Genomic DNA, 11,673 nt, shown 5'->3' on the forward strand with positions numbered 1-11,673 from the left:
AAGTTTTGCCCTCCATTGCTTTGTGTTCCTGTGCAGGAGAGTCATAAACACACTTAAGACTCTCACACTTTGCACAGAACTAGTTGTACAGTTAGACGAATGTAATTTGGCCCTGTAATGAGTTATGCCTCTTTCTTTTCTTTGCCCCGAGGGTTGTAAACACCTGAAAGAACCTGGAAACTTCACAGATGTTAGAGTATAGGACAGTGTTTGTAACTGATGCCTATGTAACTTACGTTACAAGGTGCTTATATAGCTTGAGTTATAAGATACCAATATAACCTAACGTATCTGTATAACCTGATATCAATATAACCTGAATCCATAACTTTTATACCTATATAACATGATATAAATAACTTTCTATACAGTGTAATAGCTAGTATATGGTTAACTAGTTGCTTAAGGCTGAATAGACAAAAAAGAAGGAAAATCTCACCACGTGGACAGCTTTAGAGTGTACTACTAATGAGAAATTGGCAAATGTAAAGTCAATTAGCCACAAAACAAATAATTTAGGCCAGTTAAGACCAGACAGACCAAGGAGCACTGTGACTGTACATGCTCTAAAGACAACGTTGAAAAGTTCAGATGAGAAGATGACCTTGGAAGCCTTCATCAAAGACCTGTTATGACCTCTGAACTTTGGAAGCACAGGTGCAGTGCAAAAGAGCTATCTAATAACTATGAGATCATACACATGATGATGTTATAGTGACATACTGATACTAAGCAGTACTTGCTGTATAAATACACCACAGCATTTGACAAAAGTGGGTGAGTTAGGTGGAGATACCCTCCTCACCACCAGTGCTGTAAGAAGCAAATACCTGCCCTATAGACATCGGTCTGTGGGGATTTATTTCCAGCCTATCTTTTGGGCATCATAACAGAATCCTATAACTTAGGAATTGTAATCCACGGTTCAGAGTAAGAGGTTAAAACCTGGTCAAGTACTTAGGCCAGGTTCTGCTTTTTGTTACAGACTAAACTGAAATAATATTTTCAGTCCCTTCAAGTTGCTCTGGTTAGACCTTGGTAAAAGTTTTAAAAACTAAGATTTCCTCTCAAGTAAGTCTCTGTAGTCTATCAGATTTTTTTGCATACTTGGTGTAGGGGAGGATGCACTGTGTTAAACATAAAATTACACTAGGGAATATTAGGCACCTGAAATGCTGTGGGAAGAGTTTCTCTTGGAAGTGTATTCTGAAGGGTGTTAATTCTGCTGGTGCATGGAAGCACAGATCCCATATGTAAGCATGTAGCACCAGATGCTTAAAGATCAGTGTCACTAAATGAAAAAGTGTTTCAGTTTGTTTTTTCAATAAGTGTTTATTGTGGCTGCAGCAGTATTTCATCTGGAACAACAAAATGTAAAGGAGAAAAGATAAATAAACTGGTGCCACTGGAGCTACTGAAGAGGGAGTACAGGTGAGAGCACTGGTGCTTTCAAGGGCCAGCTAATCCTATCCGAGGCAAGTCTTTTTCTTCTAGTTGGTGATTTTAGTGTGAGCCTTCCATGAGTCTTCTCACAGCCAGGGGCAGGAGCTCTAATGCAGTGTGTGCAGTTTCCCACAGCAGTGCCCAGTTTTCTGCATTGACTGTATTGGCTACATATAATCCATTTGATAACTGCATTATCAAAAGGCAGATCACTGTTACTGGCTGCTTTGAGCTGCCTGTTCTTCACTTCTGCTGATCCATTAGATGATGGTGTATAGTTAGCAACAATAGGAATATTTTGATCTTTCCTTTTCCTAGTGCTAAGGGATAGCAAGTCAGACCAAACTTCAAAACCATGTCTGAGGTATGGAGTAGTTCTGTGTTGATACCAGTAGAGTGGTTTCATCAAGGGTTAACTTTTACTAACAAACTTCTGCTTGCTTGCATTACTGCTGAAGTGGAAATGGACTTACATTGCAAAATCAGTAACATGCCTTAGGAGAAAGCTTCAGTGGAAAATTTTGTAGAGGCATTTGAAGTAGAGTTCTGTCAGAAGAACTAGTCCTGAATCTACAAAAAGCATGTTTTCTTGTCCTGATGGATTGTCACATATTGAGTTACCTCTATAGAAGGTCCTGAATTTTCCCTCTAATTTTCCTCTAATGAACTTTCATAAAAAGTCTGCACTGGGAACAGATAAATCTGGGTTGGATTTTTTTTTTTTTCCAAATTTCTGCAACGTTAGCTATTTCATACCAGCTAATGGTGTGGCAAGTAATGAATGCCTTTTGTTTAAGTGACTTATTCAAATCTTTACAGTGCTTGTGCTTTACCCTGAGGGGCGGAAGAAGGAAAACAAAAATAGATCAGTGATACAACTTTACTTTCCCTCCCTTTGTCCCTGTTTAATGACTTTGCTTTCTACTTACCTTTTGCCAGACACATGGAAATCCTGTGTACCAGTTTCACTTTGATCTCAGTATCAGTGACAGGGAGGTTCAGAGGTTCAGGATGGCAGTCCCCTTCATGCTGCAACATAGCACAAAAACAGCACCACAAGACAGTTTACTGGCCAGTTTACTCTCACTGGTACAAGAATATAATGGCCTTAATGTTTTACTGACTAAATACTGCACAAACGTTTGACTCTCCTTTTGGAAGGAGAGAAAAAGATAGCTTGATTCCTCTAAAGCAAGCTTTTGCAATTCTTTTCATGAAGGATTTTTGGTGCTGTGTATTGTTGCGTTCACATATCATGTGTTTCTCAAAGTTCTCAATTTTACCCAAGTCTTTACAACTGTTTTGCTTTAGTGACATTGGTAATAGGGGAGAATTTACATCAGTATTCAGTACAGTTTTATATTTGAGGCACGGCCTTTCTCAAGCTGTGTTCTGAAATTCTTGGGAGTCGTTTCATAGAAAAGTGTCTTATAAATACAAACGTTTATTTATTATTCAGAAAATGTGTGAAGTATACAAAAAACTCAAATGCCCCACTAGAAATATTTAAGGTCATATTAGGGGAAAACGTGCGAAATGGACCTAATCGGATTGCCTTTTTGGATCATTATTAACCTTAATTACATATATAAGTATTCCTTAACCACCTATTTTCCCAACATAACAGATTTGTGAGTTAACTTGGTTTTTACAACACATATCAGATTGCCTAAAATTCACTCTGTCCAATTCTGAGTCTTAGATAACTAAAATTTATGTAAAATACACAGGACTCGTCATAACTGTTGTATTTTCCTTTGCCATTTTTTTTCTGAAAGCCTTAGTGGAATGAAGAATTGTGAGATTATGCACAGTCAGAGAAACTATTTTGCATGAAATTTTAAGCCAAGAAAAGCTTAGAACCACAAAAAAAGATAGGACAAAATAAGAAATAAAAAAGGAGTAAAACCCTAAAATTTATCTATTGTATAACCTCTTTCACACAGGTTTGATGTAGCATGTTTTGGCAGACTTCCTCTACATAGACTGGCTACTAGTGAAGTCTAAATGATAGATTTTAATTCTTGGTCAGGTACCTTGCCCTTTTGGGAAATATTCTTTTTATTATTTACTGCTCCCATTTTGTTATAGGTTTGACTTTCCTGAGGGTGCATGTGTTGCAAATGATGGAGCCCAAATAAGATAATTTCTCTGGAATACCAAATATACTTCTATCATTTATAATAAAGTTCTCATTTATCAAGTTGAATCTTTATTCATGTGAATTAGGAGTACTGGTAAACTCTGAAAGTGAAGTTAATGAACTGGCAGGTGAGTTGCTAAATTTGAGTGGAGTTTTTAACTTTGTTGTTACAGCTGAGCATCTGATTGTCAGTGTATCTGCTGGTCTGGTACAGATAACGTTTGTGTTCCATGCATATATTTATGCTTGGTGCCTCCCTGTGATTAAACCCAACACAGCTCCTTGAAAAATATTCCGAAAAGAGAGATGGGTTTATTTATTCCATGGACCTTGATCAATTCCCCCAAACTGGTATTGATTTCAGTGAATTTTAATTCAGAGAGCTTTCAGCTGACTTTTGAAAAGTGGTGAAGGAGACAAAACTGAATAGAACAAAACAGAACTTTAGCATAAAATTTCCATGTTTTGTTATCATTAAAAAGGCATAGTGGGCATAATAAAACCTCATAACATTTTAGATTTTGGATTGTTTTATAATCTGGCCTATAGTTATCCAGGCTAAAGGAAGTAAAAAATGTTGACCATGTATTTCCTCCTCAGAATGAAAGTTGCATAGAAGAAATAGAAAAAGCCAAAGGCATCCCCTGGGGAATGAAGAAACCTCATCCTGTCACCAAGAGGCCCTAGTGATTTAAAATACAGATGGAAACTAAAGCAGAAGAGACATGAGAAAAGTACAGGTCTAAACGCTAAGTGCAGTCCATGAATCTAAGCTGTATGGGCTCGCCTACCTATGGCTCCAGCAGGAGGGTGATGAGGAGAGGCCACACTGGCTTCCTGCAGGTTTTCTTTCCCTGTACACCTGCTGTGTGCCACTCACTTAGCCCTTAGCATCACTTACCCCTGTGTTCTCCAGGCAGACTCCAGAGATGAGCTGTGCCATCCAAAGGCAGGGACAGCAGGACTCTGTCTTTGCACATCAACTCTGATCTATCAAAGCAGAAGCAGAACAGCACAGAGATCCTCAAGTGCCTTCCAGGAGCGCTGTGACAGCATCACTGCCTTGTGCTGCCTGCTGTTAGGTCATAGCTGAAGTTCCCATGCTGCCAGAGGGGTGGTAGTTATGTAACTTAATCACCTTGCCATTGAAAAGCAGCTGGCTACAGGCCTGTGTGCTTTTGGGTATTTCCAGCCCAAACTGAGCTATGGAAGACCATACCTACAAAATAACTGTTTGTGTGTGCTTGCCTGTGATTCCTATCTAGAGCAAATTACGGAATGAATGTGTAACATCCCATACAATTCCCAGTCATACACAAATAGAGGTCAGTAGAGAAGAATGTGTTGAAAGGCATCTCAAAGAGGCCACGCCTTGTGCAGGACCAATCACAAAGCCTGACAAGTGAAAACTGAGTAAGGGCCTCAGTAATGCTGTTTCAGTGCAACAAAATGTTAAAATAGTTTTCATGCAGAGCATGAAACAGCCCCACATGGGTAAATAGCTCCCACTAAACTGCAAGGAAATGAGTGTCATGGGATGCTATGCCAAAATCCTTGCTGATCTTATGCTCAGTCCTTACCTCCCACTGCATTCAAAGTAGGTTAGTCAGCGTTTAGCAAATGGGCCATTAAATTGCTTTACTTGAAATGCTACACAGGGGCAAACTTTGCTATGCTGTAAACAAGCCACTGCAATAGCAAGGACAGATTTGTGAGAATGAACAAGAGGAGAAAAGAGAAGAAGGTATTTTGATTTGTTTGGTTTATTGTTATACAGAGTAGGACATTGCTCATTTAAATCCTTATTTTCTCTTATCGTGTTTCTCAAATGTGTACACATACATACAACCCCTCAAACACTTTATCTAGGTCAGAGCACATTGCACTACATTCATTGTGGTGGCTCCTGCTCTGAATTCCCAAGGATGTGACACTTGGTGCTGTTCAGCATGCACACATCCATTGCCATCAATCACATGGAGAAGCTGAACTCGGACTGAGATGGACATCCAGACTGGCTGTGTGATTAATCAGCAATTTACAGTCTGTGATAGCACAGCACAGGCTGTTTAATGGACATGCACTGCATCATGTGGAAGCCTGTACCAAACCCCAGAATGTTGGATGCATGTCACCAGCAATTTTTCAGAGAGAAAATGCTTTTCCTCCTTCCTTTCATGTGTGGTTTGTTTAGAGTTGCACATACAGTGCCAAGCTTGGCTCTACGTGGTGTGCACACACTGAGAGTGTGAAGCCAAGCAGGCTTCAGGAATAGAAGAAACCTGCAGGAAAACAAATGGTGATGGCAAAACCATTTCTCAGTAATGGCAGAATGTGAGTCTGTTGGAAGGGGGAACACACAGGGGCTGAAATTAGAGTTAGAAGCAGTGATCCTAAACCTTCCTCCACTGATCATCATGCTTACAAGGTGTTTATTTACTAGAGCTCCCTAGCACACTCCCTTTATCAGTCTTACTGTTCACCTCAAGTATTCTCTGTGTGACTTCTAAGAAATTATATTTTTAATTTAATACTTCAATATATAAAAAGAAGAGGTTAAAAAAATATCCATATTTGATGAAAAAACCCTCAACCTTAAAATAGCTAAAAAATGTTAGAGGAAGGTCCTATTATCAGGGAAAAATCAGAGCTCTCTTGGATCACTGTGTCATGGCAGTGCCAGAGATCCTGAAGAGTTTGCCCCACAGGAGAGTTGTGTTGCACTATCATGAAATGAAGAGATTTGTTTTGAGATGCTGCAAAATCAATGATATGCATCTGTATGTTCACGGATTAAAAGCAGAGGGACAGGGAAGAATAATTATCACTGTAAACTGCAAAACAATTCACAGTTTTCAAGAAATACATAAGCATAGTCTTTTTTTAAAGAAAGTATCACATACAGCACACACGTGTAACACGTGCTGGGACATGGGCAACATTCTAGTGTTAACTCCTGCCTTGAGGCCCACTGGAAATGAGACTCACTGCTCCAGACCCCAACCCAGCCATGGAAGCCTATAGAAATAGTGCTTGGGTGACACTTGTGACAACAGCTTGGAAAGCAATAGAAATAAAAAAACCTGCACGTCCACTGCAAGCCTGCTTAAGTGTGAAAAGACATAAGAATTACTCAACTTACAGCATTCAGAATTACTTTTTTTTAACAAACGATGTTAAATGAATAAAACACATCATGTTGACACAGCAAGATGTCCCCATTACTGTGTTGAAGGTAAAGTAATAAATCTTTTTCTTTTTCTGAAGCAAGTGGTAATGCATTGATAAGCACTTTTTAGAGCTCCCTTCACAGCCTCACAAGGCCACTGCTGGCATCAGATATCACCACTGACAGCTTTCAATAGGCCTGGTCAAAGAAAGCTGGAAAGATTTTACACCAGAAAACCTGAGTCAAATGCAAAATAGTCTTCTGAATAATGGATTTTACTAAGATTTCACTTCAGGGCAAAACCTTTGTAGAGTCCAGCAAGCCTCTAAGAGAGGCTGTTTAAGCATTTTCAGAACAAAGCCAGTTTTGTTTTCCTTTAGAAACACACTTCAAATAAGTTTTGTAAGATGTGGGAGAAGCAATCCCATAAAAGTCAAACCCAACCATTTTAATCTACCTTAAATATATTTCTCAATGTTTGTTTTGCAGAAGTTGTTGGAAGCTGGGTGATATTTATTGTTTTCCCAAGCAGCACTTGCTTTTTCCACCAGTGCAGTCAGTGGGAAGAAGAGTGTGAATTCCATAGCAGCTGCAGGTGGAAGTCAAGATCCAAACCACAGCATAACCTCTGTAACAAAGTGAAGCAAGGAGAGTGAGTGACCTGTGACTGTCACAAAGGATATCACCTTTGTAGCTGTGAGGCTGGGTGGAGGCAGAGAAGAAACACAAAAGAAACAATATTTGTCCTCCTGTTTCACTCTTTGGCAGGTTTTTCAGCTTGATCAAACCATACACATAAACAAGCCCCAAGCTTGGTGGCACCTGATTTCCACCTCACATCTCAGTTCACAACCATGCAGTTTTAACAGCCTGGCCCTTCCCAAGTTTATTTCTGTCTCTGTCTCTGACTTTTCCTCCTAGACCTTATGAAAGGCAGTGACTGAGGATCATGCAACACTATGATTAAATTAACATCTTAAGACAAAAATCTCATTTTCCTGAATTAAATCAAAACCAAGTTTTTATCTGTTGTGCCATGCTGCCTTACCCCCTACACAATAACTTACTTCTCTAATTAAATAATACACTTGAAATACTGACCCAAGGTGGATCTTTACCATGTTGTTCTGCCAAAGGGCTGAGATTTCTGAGCATGAATGGACCTCATCTGCAAATCCTTGTCCACAATTCTGCATTCAGAGGACAATAAAACCTCATGGTGTTTCTGCGAGAATGTACAGACACACCCAGCTCTCTGGGCCAATTAGTCAAGCAGACCTCAATAAAATTGCTTCCATGTTCCAAAGTCAGCCCACAGCAACTGGGTGGCTTCTCAGTGGGGCAGAGAGGACAGATGGAGAGTTTAACACCACCTACCCTGAGGAAAGATCCCTGAAACTTTTGTGTATCTTGGGCACACTTTTGGTTTCCAGCCAAAAAAGCCAGCAAGTGGTGGTAGATTTTTGGTCTATTTTATTTTTTACTGAGCTCTAAAGACAAAGTTTGTGTTTTCATTTAAAGCAATTTCACATTATTTTATGCTAATAGATCATATCTTTCTTTCTATTTAGAAAGTACACATTTATTCCCACCCAACATCCACCCAGAAAAACATTCAGGACAGGACTCTGGATGTCTTTGATTTACCAACATACTTTTCTGAAAGTAGAAAGAGATGTGGTACTTACACATTGTTAGTTCAAATACTCAAATATGATCAAATTTACCCATTGGTCTCTAAAGGGATGGAATAGTAATAATTTTCCATTCTGGAATTAGTGCTCCTCTCAGAAGCTACAGAACCTTTTATTGATGCACTTGGTCCTCTGCTTAGCCCAACTGGACTATGCAAGACTAAAAAGTGCCATTTCAGCTGTCTTTAAAGGAAAACAGAAAAAGGAAACAAAGAAAGTTTGGATTTTGGAAAGTAGAACTTTCCACTTAAATGTATAGAATCATAGAAATGTTAAGGTTGGAAGAGACCTGTAAGATCATTGAGTCCAACTGTTAGCCCAGCAATACTGTGCTTACCACTAAACCATGTCCCCAGATGCCACATCTACCTGTTTTTTGAACACTTCCAGGGATGGTGGTTCCACTACTTCCCTGGGCAGCCTGTTCCAATGCCTGACCACTCTTTCACTGAAGAAATCTTTCCTCATATTCAATCTGAAATGCCCCATGTGCAATTTGAGGCCATTTCCTCTTGTCCTGTCACTTGTTATGTGGGAGAAGAAACCAACCCCCACCTGGCTATACCCTCATTTCAAGGAATTGCAGATAGTGATAAGGTCTTCCTTGAGCCTCCTTTTCTCCAGGCTAAACACCCCACGCTTCCTCAGCAGGTCTCCATGAGCCTTGTGCTCCAGACCCTTCCTCAGTTCTTTGCCGTTCTTTGGACACGCTCCAGCCCCTCAATGTCCTCCTTGTAGTGAGGGGCCCAGAACTGAGCACAAAAATTGAGGTATGGACCCACTGTGCCAAGTCTAGGGGCACCACCATTGCCCTGGTCCTGCTGGCCACTATTGCTGATCCAGGCCAGGATGCCATTGCCATTCTGGGCCACCTGGATCATGTCCAGCTGTTGACCAGCGCCTCCAGATCCTTTTCCACCCGGCAAATTCCCAGCCATGCTGCCCCCAGCCTGTAGTGCTGCATGGGGTTGTTGTACCCAAATGCAGGACCAAACTCTTTGAATTTCAGACTATTGGCCTCAGCCTTTTGATCCAGCCTGTCCAGACTTCTCTGTACAGCCTTCCTGCTCTCCAGCTGATCAACACTCCTGCCCAGCTTGGTGCTGTCTGCAAACTTACTTCCCACCCTCATCCCCATCTTCAAGCCCCAGTTTTGTTTTCTTTCAGACAGCACAGACAATTGATTTTTTAGAGCTGTGTCTGACTTGCACATGCTCTGTGGGTGGGCAGAGGCAGCCATGGGCAGCCTCAGCCTGCTTGGCCAGGCTGGGCAGCTCCCTCTGCTTGCACCACAGCTCTGCTTGAGTCTATTTCTGTTCTTTTCTTTCCAGAAGCCGTAGTACACATTTCTTTCTGAGGCATACAAATCTGACTAATCCCTCAGGAATGTCTCAGGAGAGGAACCTCCCACAGAGAGGCACAGTTACTTGCAGTATAAACTCCCACCAGATGCATCCGACCCTGGGACAAGATTTACACAATGTCAGGGAAAACTTTCTCCTGTTCGCCTCTTCATAGGTGCAGTCACTGATCTCATCACACTTTCATTCTGCAAGAAAAAGAAAAGCCCAATTCACTCTCATTTATGTCCTTTAAGTGATTTTGAGTTTTCCAGAAATTTGCTAACTGCTTGCCCCTCTTCAGAGCACTCAGACAATGCCTGTTGTTGTAACCCCCTCTCTCCAGGCCTCCATCTCTGCCTCCTGCATCCAGCCTAGCACGGGATGCAAACACAGCCTTCTCTGCTGCAGGCACCAGCTATAGTGCCTACAGAGGTGTAACCAATATAAAAGGAAATGTAGCTTCATCCACTGCTATCAAGTCAAACAGGTGATTCCTGCCTCTCTGTGATCATCAGGATGCTCAAATAACTGCTTTCTTATTTCAAAATCCCACACTTCAGATGTCTTTAAATAAAAGTTAAAAAAAATGAAAGAAAGTTTAGACTTCAAATGGTATTTCTAAGGTTCTGCTGAAATTCTCGTCCTTGTCCCCACTTTCATGCTGTGGCTTTCTTTTCTGTTGAACATCATGGAAAAGGTGTGTCCTTATGTCACCTTTGCTCAGCTCTCTGGTCCCTGACCAGTACTACAAGGCTGGCCAGAGGGTGAGTAGGAACTTGGATCTGTTTGTCTAGAGGCTAGATTTAAGCAGGCACTGCTGGGTGGACAGCTACCCAGACCCAGGCTGTGTCTCTCTGGACACTGGTGATCACAGGAGAGGACAACCATCCCATAATTTGCAAGACCTACTCTGTGACTGCTCAGAGCACATCCAACTCTCTTCCCATGAGGGATGAAGACAGTGGTGTTGCTAGCTAATTTTAAATCTGAGTCCAGTGATTTTCTACAGTTCCTCCTACAGAAATTGCTCCTATTTTTGTGGGAGCTGCTCAGATGCTTCAGAGGAAGGCTGGAAGTCAAGCCATCTCAAGGCATGGGGCTGAAGCCACCTTGCAGGGATGTGAGAGCTCAGTGAGCAACATGCCAGACCCTCTATCCTACTGGCAGTCCTCCAGGGTTAATCTGATGGAAACTGCAGTGGCAGTCTCCAGCACAGCTGCTGGGTCTTATTGCCACTTGAGTCAATCACCCAGGGGAAAACCCACAGCAGGCTCTGGACCCACACAGCGCGGTGGGAGTGGGAGCAGCATAAATAACAGAGTCGTGTTCCTGGGGGCAGCTGCTGAGAAGATGCCTGGGATGTGCAGCTAGAGAGTGGGGTGTTAAATAAGCACAGCCTGTGCTCCCCACGCTCCTGAGGGAGAGGGGGAGAGAAGCAGAGAGGGAGGGAGGGACTGCAGGCCATGCTGTACATGCCCCAGGGAAGACAGGAACACGTGTAGCTACTCAGCATCAGTTTCTCAATACATTAAGCAAACAGGAGAAAGAAAGACACGAGGCTTCAGTGGCTCTAAAAACTGAGATAAGGGCAATGAGGCTTTTAGTCCTTGCAAGCAGCATGGTTCTTATCTGCCCCTGATATGGCACTCCTGCTGTCATTTTTGAGTTGTGCTTGCGCAGGCCTTGCACCGCCCAACCACAGGCTTCGGGGGAAAACCACAATGCAAAAACACCCTCTCTCACCCCTTCTCCCCAGCTGCCCCTTTTCCTCACTTTTAGGAAGTGAAAAGCAAATGTATCCACAGTAACACAAAGGAGTTGCATGCCAAATGCATAAAAGCAAGCACAGAGCTCATGTCTGCTTGTCCTTGTGCAAGCTGA

Source organism: Lonchura striata, chromosome 1 (assembly GCF_050655825.1).
Source record: "Lonchura striata isolate lonStrDom1 chromosome 1, ASM5065582v1, whole genome shotgun sequence".
Taxonomy (NCBI): Eukaryota; Metazoa; Chordata; class Aves; order Passeriformes; family Estrildidae; genus Lonchura; species Lonchura striata.